The sequence below is a fragment of the Hyaena hyaena genome, unplaced genomic scaffold (assembly GCF_003009895.1).
Source record: "Hyaena hyaena isolate Hyena2069 unplaced genomic scaffold, ASM300989v1 scaffold_797, whole genome shotgun sequence".
Taxonomy (NCBI): domain Eukaryota; kingdom Metazoa; phylum Chordata; class Mammalia; order Carnivora; family Hyaenidae; genus Hyaena; species Hyaena hyaena.
This window is the reverse complement of record NW_024081432.1, coordinates 640,069-662,083: the sequence shown is the minus strand read 5'-3', so window position 1 is coordinate 662,083 and position 22,015 is coordinate 640,069. Positions and strand designations below refer to the sequence as shown.

Genomic DNA, 22,015 nt, shown 5'->3' with positions numbered 1-22,015 from the left:
CCTTCTCTCCCACTCAAAATAGCCTGTGAGATTGTGAGAATAAATGAAATTACAGGGTTAATATTTAATCCATTCTAATTTGTTTTCTTTAAATTGCAATATTGGCAGACGTGAGTCTTTTAAATTTTCACTAGTTCGGATTACTTACAAATCATCTCCCCAAGCCTTTATAAGAGACTTGAGTTTAAGTCCCCTGGTTCAGAGAGGCAATGGAAGTTTTGGAAGGCAAAAAAGCTAAATCACAGAGGGAAGTATGCTTCTCCCCAGAGAAAACTGGTACAAGCCCATATGAGGAGTTTCAGTCAAGCTTACCGAAACAGTATCTTCCGATAAAATGAAGACGACATCCCTCAGTATCTCTTTTTCTGGACCCTCACATGGATTCGCTATTCAAGAACATTTGTTCTCCAAATACACCATCTTCACACTGGTCTTTTCCTCTTAACTTTCCATTAGGTTGTTAGGTAATTTTGTCTGTTCTCTGTCTTTTCAACATGTATTCAAGAAGAGGTAGCCTCAATATCTTGTCTCAGGTGGATGGCATTTCATGTCAGTGACTTGCTATTCAGCACAGAGATCAGCCTCCTCATCCTTATCTCTTTAAATGAGTAAATGAATACAAATTAAAGTTTTAATCTTTAGACTGTAACATCAATAGTATTTTCACTACAAGTAGTTTCATAATGGTCTCATTACTGTTCCTAAGTGCAACACATTGAGACGTTTAAATTGTTGATTGCTACTACATATATTCTTTGAGAACAGGTATCCAGGTAACCATGGCAATGCTGTCTCCAGGCAGGATGGGAGTGGGGTGGGAAACTATTTCATTAATTGAAGGGAAGGGACTGAAAAGGTATTTTCAAGCTGTGGATCAGAGAGAAAGAGAGAGAGATGGGGAGAGAGAAGTAGGTTCCACAATCCTATTTTCTTTTCATTATCAAATTATGCAACCCAGGCAAACTTCAAATTATGTGAAAGGTTTAAAGAAATCATAAGATTAAATAAAGCAGCATTCTTAGCCCTTCCACATTATTACAGTGATTGACCTGTACTAGATCTTATTTGGTTGGGTTCTTACATAGTCTGATTGAAACTTGATATATCTACTGAGAAAGCAGAATTGTGTCCTGTGTTTTAAGGCTAAAAAATGGAAGAATATTCACATAAGCAAGAAGGCTGTGTAGGCGGTCTAAGAGCTCTATTTATTTCAAGCTGATGGCACCCGGAAAAGCTGATATTATCAGTAAAATTTTATTTTCAACCTTCCTTCCCTGCTTCCACCCCCACCCTTGATAGTCAACATTTAAAAACTATATATACAAATGTAATATATATATTATTAAAAAGATATACCATATAAGAGCTATATAAAGGGTATTTATTATATTTAAAGAGTATTATATACATTTATATAATCAAACGTAAACAAAAGAGAGCATCTGGAGGGATATGGAGAAAAAAACACAAACGTCTGATAAGGCTTCTCAGAGAAGCCTAATATTTTGCTTTCATTTAAAAGGTACTGCAAATTGGTGATCAGATCAACTTCTGTTATTTAGCCAAATGTGTCCCTTGTGTAACTTGCTGCTTCGACTATCTGACAGACATGTTCTAACGGACAACTGAGGATTTGTAGAAACCCAATTACCCAGATAGACATCCTGGCTTCTAATATATGTTGGCCACAGTTTGTAGCATTTCTTTTCAAGTTAGGCCAACATATGGGACCTTAGTGACCCATGTTGAATCTCTCCAACTCCTGATGAATGTCTCTTTGGTGCTTTCTGTGTGCTGCATCATCTAATTATTCAGGAGGAAAAATAGCCAGAAAACATTAGACGCAACTATTACCAACAGGGAAATGAGGACTTGACTATATTCTAAGAATCCATTCCTCAAAAGCTAAATCCACATTTCATCCATCACTGGGGAAGGCAATGCAGGAAATTTTATTTACAGAATTGTAGAAAGCAACCTAACTGGGTGGGTAATTATTAACCAAATGAATTTCATTTTAAAACAAACATTTCTCCTCTGCCAAACAGATTTCTATCGTGGACAGCAGTGAATTCCCCCAGAATTAGGCCACAATTCAAGGTCTGAATTATAAGAGCTGCTTGGGTCTGTCCAAGTCCAATGTACGGATTACCTTGATCCCCACCGCAACCCAGAGGCTTTCAGTTACCAGGAGCTGAGTTGTGTTTCTGTACTAGTTGCTACTGCTGTTCAATGGCTGTGTTTCCAGGGCACACTCACTAGGAGAGCCAAGGGGAAATGGCAATGGCAATTTGTTTTCCTCAAAGCTTATAGGACAGTAGGGACAGGCATTTTCAGCCCTGTCATCATTGATAATACGATATTATATTAGGTACACATGAGTCTGATATTTGAAAGCAGAAAATCATCATGCACGGCAAGCTAATCTGAGAAAAAATATTGCTGATAGAATGGAAGAAGAACCATTGTTTCCAAGAATAAGCTGAGGGCTAGAAATGGAGGTAACACATACCTGTGTCAGGTCTTTTGGAGAACAAAGTGTTACTATGGATCCCTGCCTCATGGCCCGTGTGACATAAGCTGCTGGTGAAAATATTGGGATTACGCAGTGGCCACAGGTGACCAGAAGGCTGAGTGGAATTTCCTACATTTGGGTTGTTAATTCTAATGCTAAATTTAGTGTGAATTCTAATGTTACTGTTTGAGCCAATCCAGTTTTTACTCCTATGGATTCTATGAAATCACTCATCTAAAACCTTTTTACCCTTGTGCTCCATTCCCCAAACTGTAGCTACTTAAACAATGCCTTACACAAAAGGGCCTACAATTAGCCAGTAGCTAGTATAGTCCAACTCCCCCCCCCCCCCCCCCCCCCCCCCCGTGCAAACTTAAGCATTCCACTTGCAGGCAGTACCAGATGCAGAGAGACAAGGTCCTTTTTTGTTTGTTTGTTTCCTCCAGTGTGGCTCTGTTTTGTTTTTTTTTGTTGTTTTTTTTTCACTTGGAGCCTAATGGAACACCAGCAAGAACTTGCATGCTAAGTGATACTTGAATTCATGGTTATCTGTTCTTCCCTTCTGAGTTCTGGGGTGTAAGTGAGAGCATCTCACTGAAGTTGTCCCTTCAAACGACACTGTAATCAATGGTGTTACTTCTCTGAGTCCCCAAGTCTGCTGCTTAGTCTCGGCTCTTTGGAAGACTGAGTCAATTAGCATAAGTTAGAACTGTAAAGCAGCGAGTATTTTTATTATCTGAAATCACACTAGAACTGCTGGGCCAAGAGATTACAATTTGTCACTGAACGTGGATGTATAGGAGAAGTGTATGTAGAATATGTAAAACCTTTTCTATTCTGATCTGCATTGCAAATAGAGATGCTAACCAGAGGTCTCGAGGAAATAACATAAATAAAACATGGCTTCACCACTGCAAATGCTCAGTTCATTCCAGAGGAGGCCAAGGCTACAGAAGGATTGTTTCCATCTAAACAATTCCTGTCTCAGGAACTTCCCTTCAAGAAAGTGGCTGCCAAAAGGATGGAGATTATGTAGGTGGGGAGGAGGTGGTCTAATTAGGCAGATTTGGCAAATACTCAGCAGAGAGAGCCTGAGAGGCTTTCTCTGGAAATCCAAAAAATTGTTTGTAATCCTGTATCTTGTTCCATGGTGAACATCCTCGTAACTGAAGGGGAAACAGAAGCCTGCTTTTCAACTCAGTCTGAGCTCAAAAGAAGAAAACAGAAGTCTCTGCATGGCCAGTGACAAACAAAGCTCACTGCCTGGGGTTGGGAAAGAAACTCCATGATGGGATGCAAAAAAGCCTTGATCAGCTTGCAGGTGACATTCAGGGACTCTCAAAAACTGAACTTCTACTCTAGTGGGTATTTGTTATGTTTCCACTCAGCATTGAGTTCCTCTTCTTATGACCATGATACCCCAATTCTCCTTTGGGGTCTATGTCTTCTCTGCTCATATGCTCTGTGACTACTGCATGACTTCCAAAGGAGAAGTATGTGACTAAGGCCAAATAAATTGTGCTTTCCACTCTCTGGTGATTGGGTTAAGGATCGCAGGGACCAGCTTATGACTCAAATCTGATCAATCAGGGTCAGTGCAATTTATGTCTGTGGGTTTTCTCAAACTGTTGGAAAACTGGACTCCCTGAGTTGCCGAGTTCAGTACTTTGAGCCAGAGATGATTATGTTTTGGAGCCGCAGCCAGAGAATGGAGCTAAAAGCCAGAAGCCAAGTTGAGAGATGATAAGAAAATCACTAGATGCTTAAGCACATGGTTTGAAGTCTTATACCCTTGTACTCAAGGCCAGTCCTATTTCTGGCTCTGTTTAATGAGACAAGACAGTCTCTTGTTGCTGAAGTCAGTTTGAATCAGACTTTCTGTAAGAGTTCTAATGGCTATGCACACTTTTCTTGTTTTATCTGCCAATAGTGCCCTTTCTCATCTCACCATCTACCACTGCCTTCTCTGGAGCCATCATAAATACACCCAGCCTGTCCATATACACTCTTGTTTCGCCCTCCCTTTGGCCACATTCTAGTAATGGTCTTTCATGGTTCAGCCCAAGTCTCCTCTGTGAAATCTTCATTATTATGCTTCCCTTACTCATCTCAAGGCAAAAATGAAAAGTTCTTCAGTTTTTATTGAGTTTTATTTTTACAAACGTTTCCCCTTCCTCTATAGAACTCTAATACATCAGAGACTATGTTTTGACACTGTCCATCTCTCCCACGAGGCTGTGAGCTCCTTAGGATCAGGGACCGTGCTTTATACATCATTCAGAGGTAAGAAGCACCATTAGGCTCAGAAGCTGTGCCTGGATTCAGACTGTGTTCAGACACTGCTTCCATTATCTCCTATGGTGTGTGACTTAAGTGTATTACCTACCCTCTCTGTGCCTCACTTCACCTGTAAAATTAGGACCAATAGTAATACCTATATCTCAGGTTGCTATGAGGATGAAATGAATTAATCTATCATGGCAACTTTTCAATAAATTCTAGCTATTATTATTCTGTTTCTAGTGTCTAATAGTACTTGGCATAAAATAGGTACTCAAAAAAAACTGACTGTAAGAAGAAGGCTTACACTATGTAGAAAAGAAAGGGTAAAAAATCATTCTATCCTTATAACTTTATTTTCTTAAATCCATTCATCCCTGTAAGAAATTAAAGAAAATTAAAGAAAAGGTTTTGAGATTTGATCATATTGTTCATTTGATGCAAAAACATCTATTGAGAGAATTCTGCTAGGCTCTGGGAATCCAAATTGATTAACATATCATCCTTGCTTTTAAGGAGCTCATGCCTTAGTAGATGAATACAAAAGGTAAATACGTCATTATAATTGAATGAATGTGTAATAAGAGAAGTATGTACATATGCCATGGGGACAGAGAGGGATGTGTCTTACAGCGGCTGAACATAAGAAGTGTCCAAAAAGTTTACTGAAGACACAGTATCTCAGGCCTTATCCCTGAGACTTTTGAAATGCGGGTTATGGATCTCCATTTGTAATCGATCTCCACGGGTGAATCCTGGGATAGAAGACAGGATGGTCATCTTTGCTTGGCTAGGTTTGGAAGGCTGCATGGTAGAGGTGATGCACTTACTGGATTCTCACAGATGACTAGAGCTTGATAATCTTTGACACAATCAGGACGACGGTGCTCAGAGAACAGCTTTCCTGGTGCTGCTGTCAGAGACAGACATCAGAACCTGACAGTTGTTCCACTGATCCTTGGGTGTGTGATAATTTTTTTTTTTACTTTGAATATAGTGGTCCGAACCTGGCTATACAGTAAATAAGTCAACTAGAAAGTCTTTGAAAAATAGAGATATTTGGGACCCATCCCTAGTTCAGACTGAATTGGTCTGCAGTGATGCCAAGCATTGGTACTTTTTAAAAGCTCCAGGTGGTGATACATGTGTGGTTAAAGAATTGCCGGTTAGGCAGCCCACAGTGTCCCTAGGAGGGCTCTCAGCATCAGGGATGTGTGTACTCAGGCATGTACCTCACAGTCTTGTACCTCACAGACGCCAAGAGAGAGCAGGCTTCTTGCTTGAAGGTATGTCAAAAGGGTGATCAAAGTTATGATATATTTCATAGGTTTACAATTAACCGATTAATGCTTTTAGTGCAATCAGGTTACTACACAGGTGTGCCATGTACCAGGTAACTAACAGGTACATAACACATATTTTATTCTCAAGGTCCAGATGTTTAGGTCATATGGGATGCAAAACTAAGAGTATGGCTGCTGTCATTTGTCATTCCTGGCACTCTGGTTCTATGATAGCATACAATCTCATGTAGCCTATAAGGTCGATCATTTAAATTTGAGATTCTTCATGATTGTGAGGCCCAAGCAAATGGCCCTCTATCTGGGGTCTCCACTTACCAGCCTGGCAGTCCTTCAAATTTATTCTTGGAGATAAACTACAGATTTAGATAACATATTTTTTAAAGTTTATTTATTTTGAGAGAAAGAGAGAGAGAATGAATGAGTGGAGGAGGGACAAAAAAGAAAGAAGAGAATGAGAATCCCAAGCTGGTAGCTCTGGTAGCACAGAGCCTGACACAGGGCTCGACCTCATGAACCATGAGATCATGATCTGAGCTGAAATCAAGACTCATGCTTACCTGACTGAGCCACCTGGGCGCTACTAAATAACACACTATTTCTGAGTGTGGGACTCTGGAGTCTTTATTTTCTTAAAGCTCTGTGGTGACTTAATACAGCTGGTCTATCCCAGTGTTTTAGAATCACTGAAATTTGTCACCTTTAGCATTTTCTAATTCTGAAGTTCTACAGATAAAACTCTGCCTACCTGAACAATCTGAAAATATTTTCACGGTCTTCATTATCTTCCCACAGGAGGAAGAGATTAACTCTGTCTTCATTTACTGCCCTTTAGATTTTACTTTTTGGCCTTCTTTGGGTGGAAACATCTTTTGTAATAAACATTTGTCATTATGAACCAGGTAAACAATACCATAAAGTGCTTGCAGTGACTTTTTCTTGCATCCATTCACTCATTCATTTGACTGGTAACATCATCCTCCAACATTGTCTATGATCTTAGTGAAACTGTCATTTAGGAAGCTCTGTCTGTGATCCAAGCTAAGATAATCAGGTTTTCTCTCTTAAGACTTTGGACCTTGAGCTGAGCAATGCAAGGACAAGAAAAAAACAAGGTTAGGGCCGATTCATTCTGAATAGCTTCCAGATGACAGAAATATCTAGACACCCTGAGCTGCCCTGATTCCTGCCCTTTCTCAGCCAGACTTTCCATTTGTCGAGCTACCCAGGTTCTGCCAAAAATGTCCTATTTTGCTAAAGCTAGCCAGAGTTGGTTTCCCTTGCTTGCAAACGAAGAGCTCTATAAGGTACAATGTTATAAGTAGTCTGCGTTACCTGGAGTGGTAGTAAATTATGGCCAGGGTGGGAGGAGTGTGAGTGAATGAGATTATGTGACTAACCTTGGCTGTTACACGGGTGACTCACATTATTTAGAAAATGGCCAGCCGGAATTGTTATTCACTTGGACACAATGATAGTAAGTGAATGGGAACCAGCAGATAATGAATAAAAGGGATGGGGGACTATAACCATAGTAAGTTTGGGGGCACAGACACAAAGATTTAAAAATAGTCATACCTGATTTTAACAGGTAAAATGTATTTTTTAAAAATCCACACCATTTAAAAGCCCTTGTTTCACAAGCCAAAAGCCAAATGACTGATACCAAATCATATGCCTTACCACTGATCTATTTGGAATTGTAACTTAGAAAATAGAATGAGAAATGCTCATGAATCCACATCTGAATAAAATTACTAATTATGATTAAATCTGCAGTATGGCTTCTGATAAAGTATCTACTTCCTTTATTAAACTGACCTATAGCTGTTACATTAAAAATATATACACATACACTTACCATTGCTATTTGCAATTTATAATAGGTCTGAAAGACAATACTCTAAGTGATTTGCAAAAATGTTACCAAGGCTTCCTAGTATAAAGTATACAGTTTTATCCTCTAGGAAACAATGGAAACAGCCAGCTGTCAGCATGGAGTTTAACTGGGTTGCCACATATGATCATGCAAACAAGAATTTTACTTTGAACTGAGAGGAACTTCCCATCATTTAGTTGGGGAGAGGCAAAAATGAGTTCAAAAGTGTTTTCTGAACTGGTCAAATACTTGTCATATAAATAATGAAATGAAATACAGTGATCCAAAACTGAATTTGATGAATTGACAGAAAGAAATGAACCCCACTAGTGAAGAAGTGAATATGGTATGATGGCCACCATTCATGGAGCACTTAGCCTGTGTTCAACTTTGCAGTGAGCCCATTTATTTTACAATAATCTTATGAGTTAGTTACTACTCCCATTTAACTCTTAAAAAGAGACTTAAAAGACAACAGTTACCGCAAGCAACAACAGCATGCAGTGACAAAGTTCTATGTAAGAATGCACATATCTAAAAATAAATGCGGATATTTTAAGAAGACTTTCAAAGCCAGAAAACAGATAGATGTGTTATAAGAGAATTCAAGAAACTGTTAAATAGCATCAACCAGTAATAATGGACTAGTTATTATATATGTTATGTATAATATGTATATTATATATACACACGCATATATATATATATAACATATATACATACACATATATAACAGACTCCATTATTTCTAAATTGGAGTATGAGTGCTCTACTGATTGCTATCTGAGTTCAATCAGGGTATGTGTATATGTGTAATTTTCTTTTCCCTATAAATACCATGCTATATAAGCATGTCTTAAAGATGAAAAGAAAACATATTTTAGTTTTACCAAGAGAGACTTTTTTTCAACTTAGGGAGCATGGAGTCAAATTCTCTCCACCTCTGAACTCCTCACTCCTTCTAGAGGCATTTTCTTGGTATTAACTCTCTAGGACCCCTTGAGCATATTAGGACCCTCTAGTAAAGTACTGCCCTGCTAATGTGGAATAATCAGTGTTGAAATGATGCCTGGGCCAGTTTTTGAGATGGTAGATCATCTGTACCTCTGGAAAATTTACAAATTAAAGAGAATCCATAGCTGCAGGAAAATACATGCACCAAATGCGTACCCTTGCACACATGTTGAGGGTATGGTCGTGATGGAATTACTGAGCATTTCCTTTACTCACTCAACTCTTGCCCAAGGAGACCCATTTTCTGATCAGTGAAATAAACCAAGTACATTTCCACAGTGCAGTGGTTCCCAAACTTCACTATTACAAAAAGAATAGAGAGCATTTCTTCACTTGCTTACTATATACCAAGACCAGGATAAATATCTTATCTCCCAATAGCCCTGCCAAATAGTTATCATTTCCCTCTTTCAGTGATGAGGCAACAGACCCAGTCAGGTTGGACTATTTAGCTGTTAATACACCTGGAGAGAGACAAACCACAACTGAAACCTACCCAGTCTTCACCAAGAGCTCATACTTTTACTCATTAAGCTAAAATATAATGTACTAGGGTTGAAGCCTAGGAACAGAAATAATTACTACCCCCCAGGTGATTCTAATGCATCCAGCTCAACGTGGGTCCAAAAATCCACTGGTTAAGTCTTTAATGTGAACATAAATCACACGGGGATCTTATTAAATAGCAGATACCTATTCAGTAGGTCTGCATTTGAGCCCAAGTGTCTGCATGTCTAACAAGTACCAGGTGACACTAATGCTACTGGTCCTGAGGTCATATTTTGAACAGCAAGTCACTAGAGCAAAGCACTCAGTTATAGAATGCTTTAAACTGTCTCCTAATAAAATCCTAAGTTCTTTGTTTCCAGATAAATGTAAGCACCTTACCTATAAGTATCTTACAAAGTATCTCCAATGCATAGTACTGTTAGATCTGTGGAAATAAAGTCATGCAATGAATGCCTGTTGAATAATTCTTGAGAGAAATAGTCTCTTTGAAAACAACTCGAGATGAACTGGATCAAAAGAGCCTGCTCTGAGTGCAGGTGCTCTGATTTATCTCTACACGGGCGAGGTGATGGGTTCTGTCCCTGTATCTGGTCACATGACAGATTATAACTGACAAGAGTCAAACTTCTCAGGAGTCCTGGGAAAATGGGCTCTAAAGAGGCATACACAAAGTCATTAGATCTCAGTATAAAGACAAATGGCATGTGTTCTTCAGGATTTACAAAAAGATTTTAATGAACTTGAATTAAAGCAGTTCCATCACACTATAGTTCTATATGCTTGTTGCTCACAACTATTCCTATTTATTATTACAAGGTCAGTGTACAGTTCTGTATCCTGGACAATCAAATCCCATGAATGGAAAACCTCTGCCTGAATTCTTGACTTGCACTCTTCGTTCTCCTATCTGATCCACAACTATGCGGAGCTGTCATCACACAAAACTAATGGCTCTGGTCACTCCCCAAAGAGCTTGCTCATGATTTTATCAACCTGCATTTGACCAAACATTAGTCTTTTGATCTTGGGAAGAAAAATATGTCCAACTGAGCCAGCCAGTTTTTAAAATAACCCAGGATATTGTCATCATGCTTCTTTTAAAAATTTAATAACTACTTCAAATTCAGAGTGCCCTCCATTCCTTTCATTAACTCCCTCAATGCCAAACATACACTAGTTCAAAGACTTGAGAGTTAACTTCTTTCAAAAAAGCAATACAGACACACCTTATAATTTCCAATACATTTTGGGACTCAAAAATATTTCTTACTGGGAAGGCATGCATAGCCAAGGCATTCTTCAAGTGGAACTCAATGCTTGATATCTCACTGACTGCCGTTAAACATGTGTCTTGCTCTCTAGAGAAGTGAGCTTCAAAATGTAGAGGACTTAAGCTGCTCCACGTAAGTCTTATTTAGAAATGCAGCTTTTGAGATTCTGTGCGCAGCAATTCTGACTCAGGAAATGAGGAGTCAGGCCCACGAATCTCCACTTTCATAAACCTCTGAGGTGGCCATGTTACAGACTCTCAGAGTTTAGAACAGGAGCCAGTCATGCAAACAAATAATTGCAATCCAGCACAATGAATTCAATGCTAGGAGTGTGTACCATGCACGATGCTAGCAGAGAAGAAGGGCAGTGTAAGACTTTTCCTTAGTCCATAGGGATTAAGTTTAGGGATGGTTTCCTCAAAGAGTGTGTTTAACTTAAGTTTTGGAGAGAGAAGTTCATCAGATTCTGGTTGATGGGATATAGGCAAATAAAAACATCTTCTGAGGCATGATTAATGAAGATAAAATTAGGAAGAAATGGAAGAAGGGAGAGGTAGCTAGGACATAACATTATGTAAGTTATATCTAAGTTATATGCTATTAAACCTTGGGGGCACCAATCACATTACAGTCATAACAATTTTGTATATTTATTGCAATAATTTCTTTCATATGGCAGCAAAATTTCTTGAAGAAAGGGTACCTGTTTCTAATTTATGCCAAGACCAGTGGGCTGGTGGTGGCGTTAGAGAAGAGGAAATGCAAGACCAAATTCTTTCTTCCCTAGTTGTCATTTCAAAGACATACTTACTACTTGACAAGGAAATAGGAAATCCTGTAGGGAAGGCTACAATTATATCCCACTGAGTTGACTGAATGTCAAAGTCTATACACTTGCTCAAAACTTAAAGGGATCATTGGGACGGGAAAAAGGATCAAATAACTGGAGAAGTGGGAAAAGTTGACCTGGGAAACAATCATCGTATGTCATATTTACTGTTTTTCTTTCTCCAAATGTTGGTGCCAAGACATTAATCAAATAACCAATATCCAGAACCCCTCAGATAAGATACCAAGCAGCTGTAGCCACAGATCTACTAAGGGCTTCACCATTTCAAACTCCAGACACCATCTATGAAGAGCACACCTTTCAATTCCCATGAGAACCCTCAGGATGCACTGTCTCTAGCCCTTCTGTGTCTTTACCAGCCCTCCACTCAGCTGAACTGAGTCTTCATATTTGTTCCAAATACCTCAATCCTAGAGAGATGTTTGCAATTCCTTTTTGAAGGGAATATCCCATACTTGATCTGTCTACATGAACACTCTCTTCAGGTATGACATATTTTCCTTCTAAGGAGAGATGAGGAAACTATAGGGGCAGTGTCGGCCATCTTCTATAACCAACCTTATGATTTGTCATAACTCTTAAAAATTACATTTACTTATCACTTTCCATGCTCTCATCAATCTTTATATCATGATTTTCACTTAATCCTCACAAGAATTTCCTGATCTATTTATTAAAGAGAACACCATTTACTTTATTTTTAAAGTTTATGTATTTGTTTATTTGGAGGTGGGGAAGAGAGAGAACAGGGGAGGGGCGGAGACTGAGAGGGAGAGAGAGAATCCCAAACAGTCTCCATGCTGTCAGTACACAGCTTGACAAGGGCCTATATCTTATAACCGTGAGCTCATGACCTGAGCCAATATCAAGAGTTAGATACTCAACTGACTGAGCCACCCAGGCGCCCCAAGAGAACACCATAAAGACAAGAGAATACCAGGGTTCAGAAAGGTTGAGTAACGTATCCTGAATCACATGGTTAATAAATAACAGAGCCAGGATACAACCTCAGCATCGTCCACCTCCAAAGGCCATAGTCTTAATCAGTACATAACTGTCTCTAACCCTCTGCTTCAGATAATGAGCTTTACCATCATAGTATTTAACCTATTGTGAAATATGTTCTTTCTATGTCCTAGCTTGTCTAAATCTCACAGCAACCTTCCGCAGTGGGTTCAATCACCCGTAGTTCAGAGATGAGAAAACTAAGGCACAGAAAAATTAAACTATATACCCAAGATTGTCCAGCTAGTAAGCAGTTGGTTGTGGGATCCAAATCATTGAAAATAGTTGTTGAGATGTTCTTTAAAACTACTCCCAGTTCAGTATTATGTTCTTACATAGCAGTCTTAATGCTACCAAATGCAACATTTTCAAGGTGTTTTAACAAATATATAGAAAAATACACTAATTCAGGTTCATGTTTTAGTCCAAAGGGAGAGTGCAGTAGAAACCTAGAAATTCTAAGTCTAAGGTCTTTGTCGTCAGAGGCAGTCACTGAAAAGTAAATAGAATTTTGTAATAAATGCTCAGAACCTGTCTGCCAAGCATGATTTGTTGGCATTAATTTCTTCATCCAATTGTTCAATGATTAACATATATTTACTCAGTCCCTGATGTTTCTGGGACTGGGGAATTAAAGTGGATTGAGACGTGATCCTGACTTCAAGAAGCCCACAGTTTGGTGGAGGAGACTCGGAAGGAAGGGAGTGATTATAGTACAGAGTGTCAAGTACTACAATAGATTAGGAACTTCACAAAGACAGGATCTCTGCCTTAATCTGCTTTATCTCCACCCCATACTGAGCCAACTGCCTGGCAGAGAGCAAGAACATGAAATATTTATTAATGCATGTGTGAAAGAACAGATGTAGCAAGGTGATGCTGAGGCTATGGGCGTGGGGTAGGGGCTAAGTCAGGGTTGGGGCAGAGAGGACAAAGGAAAGGCTTCTGGACTCCTGAAGGTGGTGTTTGAGCTGGGTATCAAAAGGTGAAGAATTAGCAGGAGTGAGCCAGGAAAGGGAAAAGGTTGGAGACACAGGGATTGGGGGAACTAAAAAAAGAACAAGGGCATTGAGAGTGAGTGGTGATGCTGACACAAGTCTGTAAAAGGCTTTCTAGGTTGGATTGGGGACACACAGAAATGTGAACCAGTTGACATAATGAGGAAGAACAAGGAAGATTAGAGCAGAGAACGGTGGCAACAATGAGAAACAGACCTTAAGAGGTCAATAGGAGGAGCCAGATCATGTTCTCCAGGCTAAGGATTTCCAACCTGACTCCAAAAACCATGGTGGAGCCATTGATAGGTTTTAAGTAGGGAAATGTCATCATCAATTTTAGTTGATTATAAAATTTTAAGCTCTCTTCCCTTACCCTCCAAAGGGATGACATTGTTAGATAATACTATAGATAGTTGTGTCTGAACTTAATGAGTACAGTCATCCTACCTCCAGCTCAGTTCTCAACCTACCTCTGAGGTTCTTCCTTAGGTTCTCTCGGTGCTACTTAAAGTAGCCACAATAATCCCAAGCCCTTCCCCCCCCCCCCTTTTTTCCTTCAAAGGGCATTCCATCCATCAGATACTATCTCATTCTATACCTTTAAAAGCTACTGGGAGAAAAGACAGGCACAGGCTCTTTTATTATTTTTTTAATTTTTTAAAAATTTATTTGAGAGAGAGAGAGAGTGTGTGTCTGCTGAGGAGAGAGGCGGGGGGTGGGGAGAGAGAGAGAGAGAGAGAGAATCTCAAGCAGGCTCCATGCTCATTGTGGAGCCTGATGCAGGGTTCTAAGCCACAGCCCTGGGATCACAACCTGAGTCAAAATCAAGAGTCTGACGCTCAACTGACTGAGCCACCCAGGTGCCCTCAGGCACATGCTGTTTTAAACGAAAGCCACCCAGAATCTGAGCAGACAGATGAGAGATGCATGGTAATTAGAATGGAAAGCCACCAGACCTAAATGGAAATGGACCAAGTAGCACAGACAAATCTAAACAAATTAGACTCAGAGCTCAGGTCAGCATCTTTCAAGCATGGCATCAGTTCTAAATCCCAGGTGACAGGCTTCCACATGTTTGTAGAGGATATGTAGTAACTTTCCCAAGCTAGTAAAATGACAGGTTTTATTTCCACCACATTGAAGCTGCAAGCCCTTTCTCATCATGCGTGTACTGCCCCCCCTCCCCATACTTTCTCCCATAGTTTATCCTATTTTCTGCCTTATTTGCTGTTTTCTGATTATAAAAGCAATTTGTCCTCAGTGTAAGATTTCCAACAATATGGAAAAATAACTAAGTGAAAATCATTCTTCAAGTCCTCACCTGCCCAACCAGAGTAAACCAGGCATAAAATTTGGGAGCAACTCTTGCCTTAGCTTTTGTCCTCGTATGTACATAATGCTATTGTTCTTGTTGTCTTTTAGAGGAATACTAGTTGTATCATTTGCCTTTTTTCTATTTAACTTACTGTGAATATGTATTTACATCATGATTTCGAAAGCCTGGATTTATCTGGATACACCCTAACTCTATCAATCTTCTCTTCAGACATACTTGGATTATTCACAATAACTAAAAAAAGCTTACAGAGAGAGAAGCCTATGGTAAGCATCCCTAGAGCTCAATATTCTTGTGTTTCTATGCTTATTTACTTAAAATAAAATTAAAGAAGGAAGCCTGGGTAGCCCAGTTTGTCAAGCGTTCACTTCCACCCAGGTCGCGATCTCATGGTTTGTGAGTTCCAGCCCCACATGGGGCTCTGTACTGACAGCTTAGAGCCTGGAGCCTGCTTCAGATTCTGTGTCTCTCTCTCTTTCTGCCTCTCCCATGCACATGCACTTACACATGCTATCTCTCTCTCAAAAATAAACATTAAATTTTTTAAATAAAATTCAAGAAATGGGATTGCAGAGCCGAATGGTGAGCACATTTAAAACATGGGCTATGCATTGCTGTTTTTGCCCTCTAGAAAGGTGGTTATCTATATAGTCTCACCCCCCCCCAAAAAAATGTCTGTTTTGCTCCATCTAATGTGGTGAAAATTAGCATCACATTGTTATTTTAATTATTTCATTACTTGTAAGCTCGAATGCCTTTCATATGATTATTAGGCATTTATTCTTTTTGTAAATTGCAAGTTCATGTCCTTTATCCATGTTTCTGTTTGCTGATGCTTTTTATATATTAAGGGTACTAAGAGTATTTAAATATAAAGAGTATTTGTATATATTAAGACTATATATTAAGAGTGTGTAAGGGCACCTGGGTGGCTCAGTCGGTTGAGGGTCTGGCTTTAGCTCAGACCATGATCTCATGGTTCATGGGTTCGAACCCCACTTTGGGCTCTGTGCTGACAGCTAGCTCAGAGCCTGGAGGCTGCTTTGGGTTCTGTGTCTCCCCCTTTCTCTGACCCTCCCTCGTTCATGCTGTCTCTGTCTCTCTCTCCCTCAAAAATAAATAAAACATTAAAAAAAACAAACAAGAGTGTGTGGAAAACCCACTTTACAGACAGAAAAATTACAATTTGGTCCAGTCACCTGCAGAGAGCTTCCAACCTAAACTCTGCCTCATATCAGTACTAGACGGTTAAGCCTTAATAATCCATGGCCAAAAAGACCTTAGTACCCCACAGAAGAGCGCTTTTCAAAAGAAATGAATCACAAATCAAAGGGATTTTTTTTTTATGGTGGCCCAGTTAGTACAATAATCTGTGGTCTGTGACTCGCTTTTGCTTTGGCAGATTCTGGTCCTTGCCCATGTGTGTTCCTAGAGAACCAAACGAATTATGGACTCACCATCTAAGGTAATTTAGAGAGAAGTTTCGTAAAAGCTTATTCAGCGAGTCAAAAGCTTACTCAGCTAGTCTGGGATTTATCTGTTCCAACAGCCAGCTGTAAACTTCAAAGAGAAGGAAAGGGTCAATAATCCCACCTGTCACTTCCTGTTTCAGGTCTGTGTTTACTCTGGCTCCATACTGGCATGGTGATGTTCTTCCTTACACGCATGCGTTCAGAGCCCTAGAAGCACTCAAAATGTGAGGAGCTTTAAGACTGTCTTCCTATGGATCAGTCCAGGGTTTTGCTCAGGCCAATCCTTCTCTGTTCCCTTGTTTTCACATGGCTTTTTCTTTTTTCAGGAAAAGGAAGAAGGATCTAACAAAGTTTATGTCTGCGTGTGTGCGTGTGCGCACGTGCACACGCGCACACACACACACGCAGAGATTTAAGGATAAAAAACTTAAAGCAAAAGTCTTAGAAGCCAATATCAACTGAAGACCCAATCAGAGATACCATTTCAGTATGACAACCATAACCTCACTTGATTCTGATCACCCTCATTCCACAGATGATAAGGAACTTGCTGGAAGCCACAGAACTAAATAGCGGCAGAGGTGGAAGTGGAACTCAGGTGTCTATGACTCCACACCCATTCCTGTGAGGCCATAATACCTGGTGAATCACCATACCTCCTTCCTCTTGTTTCATAGGTGAGTGAACCAAAGTCCAGTGGACTAAGCCGCTGGCCTAAGGCACGTAGCCTTTCTTGGCAGAGCTGAGTGGACAGCACAGGCCCCTGTCTGGAAGGCCACAGCTGGTGTCCTTCACGGTACTGACTCATCTTTCAGACGATGATGCAATTTAATGAGAAAACATTATTCAAGGTGTACAAACTGGATCGGGGCCATTATTCAAGAACACGTTTTATAAAGTGAACTAAACCCTATGCTCTTTGCTTAACCCCCTGTTTAGGGTATTTCCCTGGGGCCTCTCTAACACTTCTGTGTGGTGGTTGTCATCTGATGTCAGTTACCTGCAAATCAAAATGAACTGAAGCAATCGTTGCCTAAGAGTTACCATCGTCAATGAGGATTTGTGGGGTTACACCTTGGGCTGGGGTCACTTGGGGAATTTCCTGTAAAAACACCTCCCAGGCATTCTCTCTGCAGAATTCCTCCTCTAAGCACCATGGGGAGTGAGCCATCTGGGGGGCTGAGGTGTTCCCTCCCCTCCTATGCTGTGTGCTCTCTGACTCACCACTCACGGGCTCCTATCTCTTCTGCCAGCTTAGTTCTCTACCCACACTTGGATTTTCTTCTCCTTTTACTGTGCAGAACGCTCAAATAGGCACATTTTGTTACTCGGGCATCTTCTTGGAGTCTCACTTTGCTCCCTGAGTGATTTGAGTACTTATTTTGGACGAATAGGGCATCCTCCATGTTTTTCTCCATCTTTTCCCATAGGCACTATTATTATCCCAATTTTCACAGAATGTAATTATCCCCGTTTTAAGGGGTCTGGAGGTCAGAGTCGCTGCTAACACACTGCACACTTTGAATTTAAACCCATGTTTATCTGACTCCCCCAATTCTGACTGTAATGACCCACTCACTCCCTAAAAAGAACACTTAAATTATCTTGACCTTTTCACATCTCATCTAGAAGGTTTCACAAAGGTGTCTCTCTACTCTGTATAATCTCCCTTTCCTGAGGCTGGATTTCCTCTGAGGACACTTGATGTTTCCCAGGTAGGCGACCCTCCAAATGCAGCCATGAAGCTAGATGGACGCTGTGACTCAAAGAGGTTCTGTTTTGTCCATAGCTCAGTGAAGCAGTTCCTGAATGTGTTCCTGAAATGTTTATTCTATGAGATACTCTTAAACGCGGGGTTCCATGACCAAACACTTTGGGAAACTGAGATAACAAATTAAGTCATTGTTTTCCCAGTTTTGGCCTACTGACCATTTTTGTGTGAGCTGTTAGTAAAAATATTTTGAAGTCAAATAATTTTGGCAAACTGGAAATATTCTGGTTCCCTCTTGGAGATTCACAGTAAATATGAGTACATTAAAGGTTCTGACAAGTCCTGTTCCGATGTGTTGAATTTTGTTTGATTTGATGCTTCTCAGAGTTATTTGACCTCAGGGCCTTCTTTGAATTTATAGCAGCAGCCCATAAGGGCCCACTCTGGACAGGCCTCTGGTTTGAATTCTGGTCTCCTATACTCGGAAAGGAGTTGGTGGTGTTGGTGAGGGATCCCCTTCTGAGAATCTAGGTCTGATCTTGCTATCAGCTGATTGGTTGATGGTGAGTAAGTCACTCTTCTCTGGGCTTCAGTCTTCCCATCTGTAAAATGAAGGAGTTGCACCAGGCTGTCTGTAACTTCTCTTCCAGTTTAAGTCTCCCATCACCTGAACATGTGGATTTGGTGGGGCCACGACAAACTGTCATGATAAACTGCATTTGTAGCTCCTTAATCTCCCTCAGTCACCCACAGACAAAACAGTAATAATCTTCTTCCAAGCTGTAGAAATTTTAAACATATAAATATTAATTTGCCCCCATCTGCTAGTAAAATATTCTCTGGAATTGCATTACCATTTACTGTTTCAGAACTGTGAAGCTATCTTCGATCAGCCAGTTTCTAGAATCATGGGAAAGCCCCTGAAACCTCCAGGGTGCTTCCAGTGAACCGCCGTGAGACCTCAGGCAGGAAATTTACTTCTCTGACTTTTACATTCTTCATCCACAAAAGGAAAATAATGATTGTTTGTCCTTGATTCTTTAAAGACATCTTGTGAGCACTGTCAGTCATAGTAAAAACAAACAAACAAACAAACAAAAAACACCCAAAACCCAAAAAACAAAACAGAACTCCTCTGTCCTCTGGCTATATACCTGCGATTGCCTAAAGTCCACAGAAGTGTTTCTGGTCTCTCTCTCCTTCAGTTCTCAACTGCTCCTAGAGCTAGGTAGGTGCTTGCTACAACATAAATACTCCCTTCTTAGTACTAATACTAGTATTATATGGGTGAGATTATGATACCTTAATCTGGAAGACAGTTTACTCTGTTTCAGTGCACGTATCTTAGTAAAAATCCTTCTTAAAATACAGAGGATCACAGTGATGGTAATAGCTGGACTTTGACATCAGACAAGACTAGATTTGAACTCAGCACTGTTATGTACCAGCTGTGCATTCCTAGGCAAGCTGCTACCCTCTGATCCTCAGATTCTTCATCTATAAAGTGGGAGCAGTATGAGTCACTGCCAAACTAGTTGCAAGAATTTAACGTAGTAATTTTTGTAAAGCTCTTGGTACATTCCCGGGGCACTTGTGTGCTCAGTATATCGGTTAAAAACATTATCTGTTAGTTTCAGACACACAATGAAAGGTGATCCAGAAAGAAAACCATGGCTGTGCAAAGGTAAGGAATCCTGCTCAGCCATCAGAAAAGATAACTGTAATTAGTGGTCCTTGCAAACGTTCATTAGGAGGCCTGCAATATTCAAGCTGGCCAGAGGCCCTCTTTAATTAACGCTTCATTGTTCATTATTGAACACTGCCACCTGGTGGATGGACAGGCCACATGCAGGCAGGGAAATCAGGGTCGTTAAGTCAGGTTCCCTGGCCACAGGAGGAAGAGGTTGTTCTGTCCACCTGGTCCACACGGGTGTCAGCATTTTGCTTTGGAGCTAGGCCCATGGAGAGATCTGCTGATTCCTGTATGTGGACTTCCCTTCACCTTCATGCAGTTGTCAAAATGACACAAAGGCTTGAAAACTGTGTTCTTTTCATTGACCGATCACATGACCTGAGCCGCAGAGAAGCCTCCTCTGACAAAGTGACCTGAAGTGGGGCCCTCCTCCATCGCTCTAACCCAATCACCTCATTCTTCTCTGCAGAGAGCAATCACTATCTAAAAACATATACAAGCATTTTTTCTGTTTCTCACTCCTTTCTCTCCTCGACTGGAATGGAAGCAAACTCTCTGAGTGCAAGGGCCCAGAAGCGGTATTCCTTTATGCACTCATCACAACAAACACAGGCCTGTATATAGTAGGTGCTCAAAAAAGGTGTTGCCTATAGAATAAAAAATAGCAATAATAAGGCTAATAATCACAGCATTAATGCTCACGGATCCTTCATTTGCCAGGCATAGAGCAATGCTCTATACAGATATCATCTCATTTATTCTTCACAATCACCTTGCTGATGGGGTGTCACCATCCACGGAGCACCAGAAATTCCTAGGACCTAGGGTCCCTGGGTTGCTCAATCAGTTAAACGTCCAACTTCGGCTCAGGTCATGATCTCATGACTCTTGAGTTCAAGCTCCACATCAGGCTCTGTGCTGACAGCTCACAGACTAGAGCCTGCTTTAGATGCTGTGTCTCCCTCTCTCTCTGCCCCCTGGCTGCTCCCTGCTCTCTCTCTCTCTCTCAAAAATAAATAACCATTTAGGGGTGCCTGGGTGGCTTAGTCGGTTAAGCGTCCGACCTTCACTTAGGTCATGATCTCGCGGTTCGTGGGTTCGAGCCCCGCGTCGGGCTCTGTGCTGACTGCCAGCTCAGAGCCTGGAGCCTATTTCAGAGTCTGTATCTCCCTCTCTCTCTGACCCTCCCCTGCTCATGCTGTCTCTCTCTCTCTCCTAGAAATAAATAAAAATATTTTAAAAATATATAAAAAAAAATAAATGACCATTAAATTTTTTTTTCAAAAAAGAAATTTCTAGGACCTAGAAGTGATATTCCCAGGTCAATAATCACAGCAGCTCTGGGGCGCCTGGGTGGCTTAGTCGGTTAAGCGTCCGACTTTCGCTTAGGTCATGATCTTGCGGTTCGTGGGTTCGAGCCCCGTGTCGGGCTCTGTGCTGACTGCTAGCTCAGAGCCTGGAGCCTGTTTCAGTCTGTGATTCCCTCTCTCTCTGACCCTCCCCTGCTCACGCTGTCTCTCTCTCTCTCCTAGAAATAAATAAAACATTAAAAAAAAAATAATCACAGCAGCTCTTTGCCCAGCAATATAATGCCAAATTTTATGTAAGCCTCTATCTTTTGTAGTCCATATTAGAGATTCACCCATTTTACAGATTTGAAAGCTGACTCTCGTAGAAATGAAACTGCTTCCCTAGAACTATTTCAGCTCCTATGTAAAACCCAGTTCTGGTCTAATTCTAAAAGTCCTGCTCTTTTCACTACAACACAATGCCTTCTATGTGATACATGGATAAAAAGGGCTTCCTGAATTCTGGCCTGGAAACCCAGACCTGAGTGTTGGCTAAGCATATGAAGCAAACGCTGCTCCCAAGCTGCACTGCAAGTTGGACTTTTCTGTAGCCAGGTCTTTATTGGTCCACAGATGTCTCCCGCATCTCCGCTCCAAAGAAAATAACTAGCTGAGATTTACTGAGATTTTACTATATGCCAGCAAGATTCAGTGATCTTAGTTAATTCTTACAGCAACCCTGTAAAAGAGGTGACCGATCAATCGATCAATAGATAGATATACAGACAGATAATTATTTTCATTTTACAAATGAGGAAACTGAGGCACAGAGAGGTTAAGTATTTTCCCCATGGTTACCTCGGTTGTAAGCCAAAGCCCTGACTTAACCCC

At 40.6% G+C, this 22,015-nt stretch overlaps 1 long non-coding RNA gene across 1 annotated transcript in view; it reads left to right on the top strand.

The window, feature by feature from the left end:
• LOC120221679 overlaps positions 1–17,313 on the top strand; it is a 36,985-nt gene extending 19,672 nt beyond the window's left edge. Inside the window, exons 4-5 of the long non-coding RNA XR_005525870.1 lie at positions 16,362–16,424; positions 16,967–17,313. This is a non-coding gene — a long non-coding RNA (uncharacterized LOC120221679). The remainder of the gene's footprint in view (positions 1–16,361; positions 16,425–16,966) is intronic.
• Positions 17,314–22,015: the final 4,702 nt, after the last annotated feature.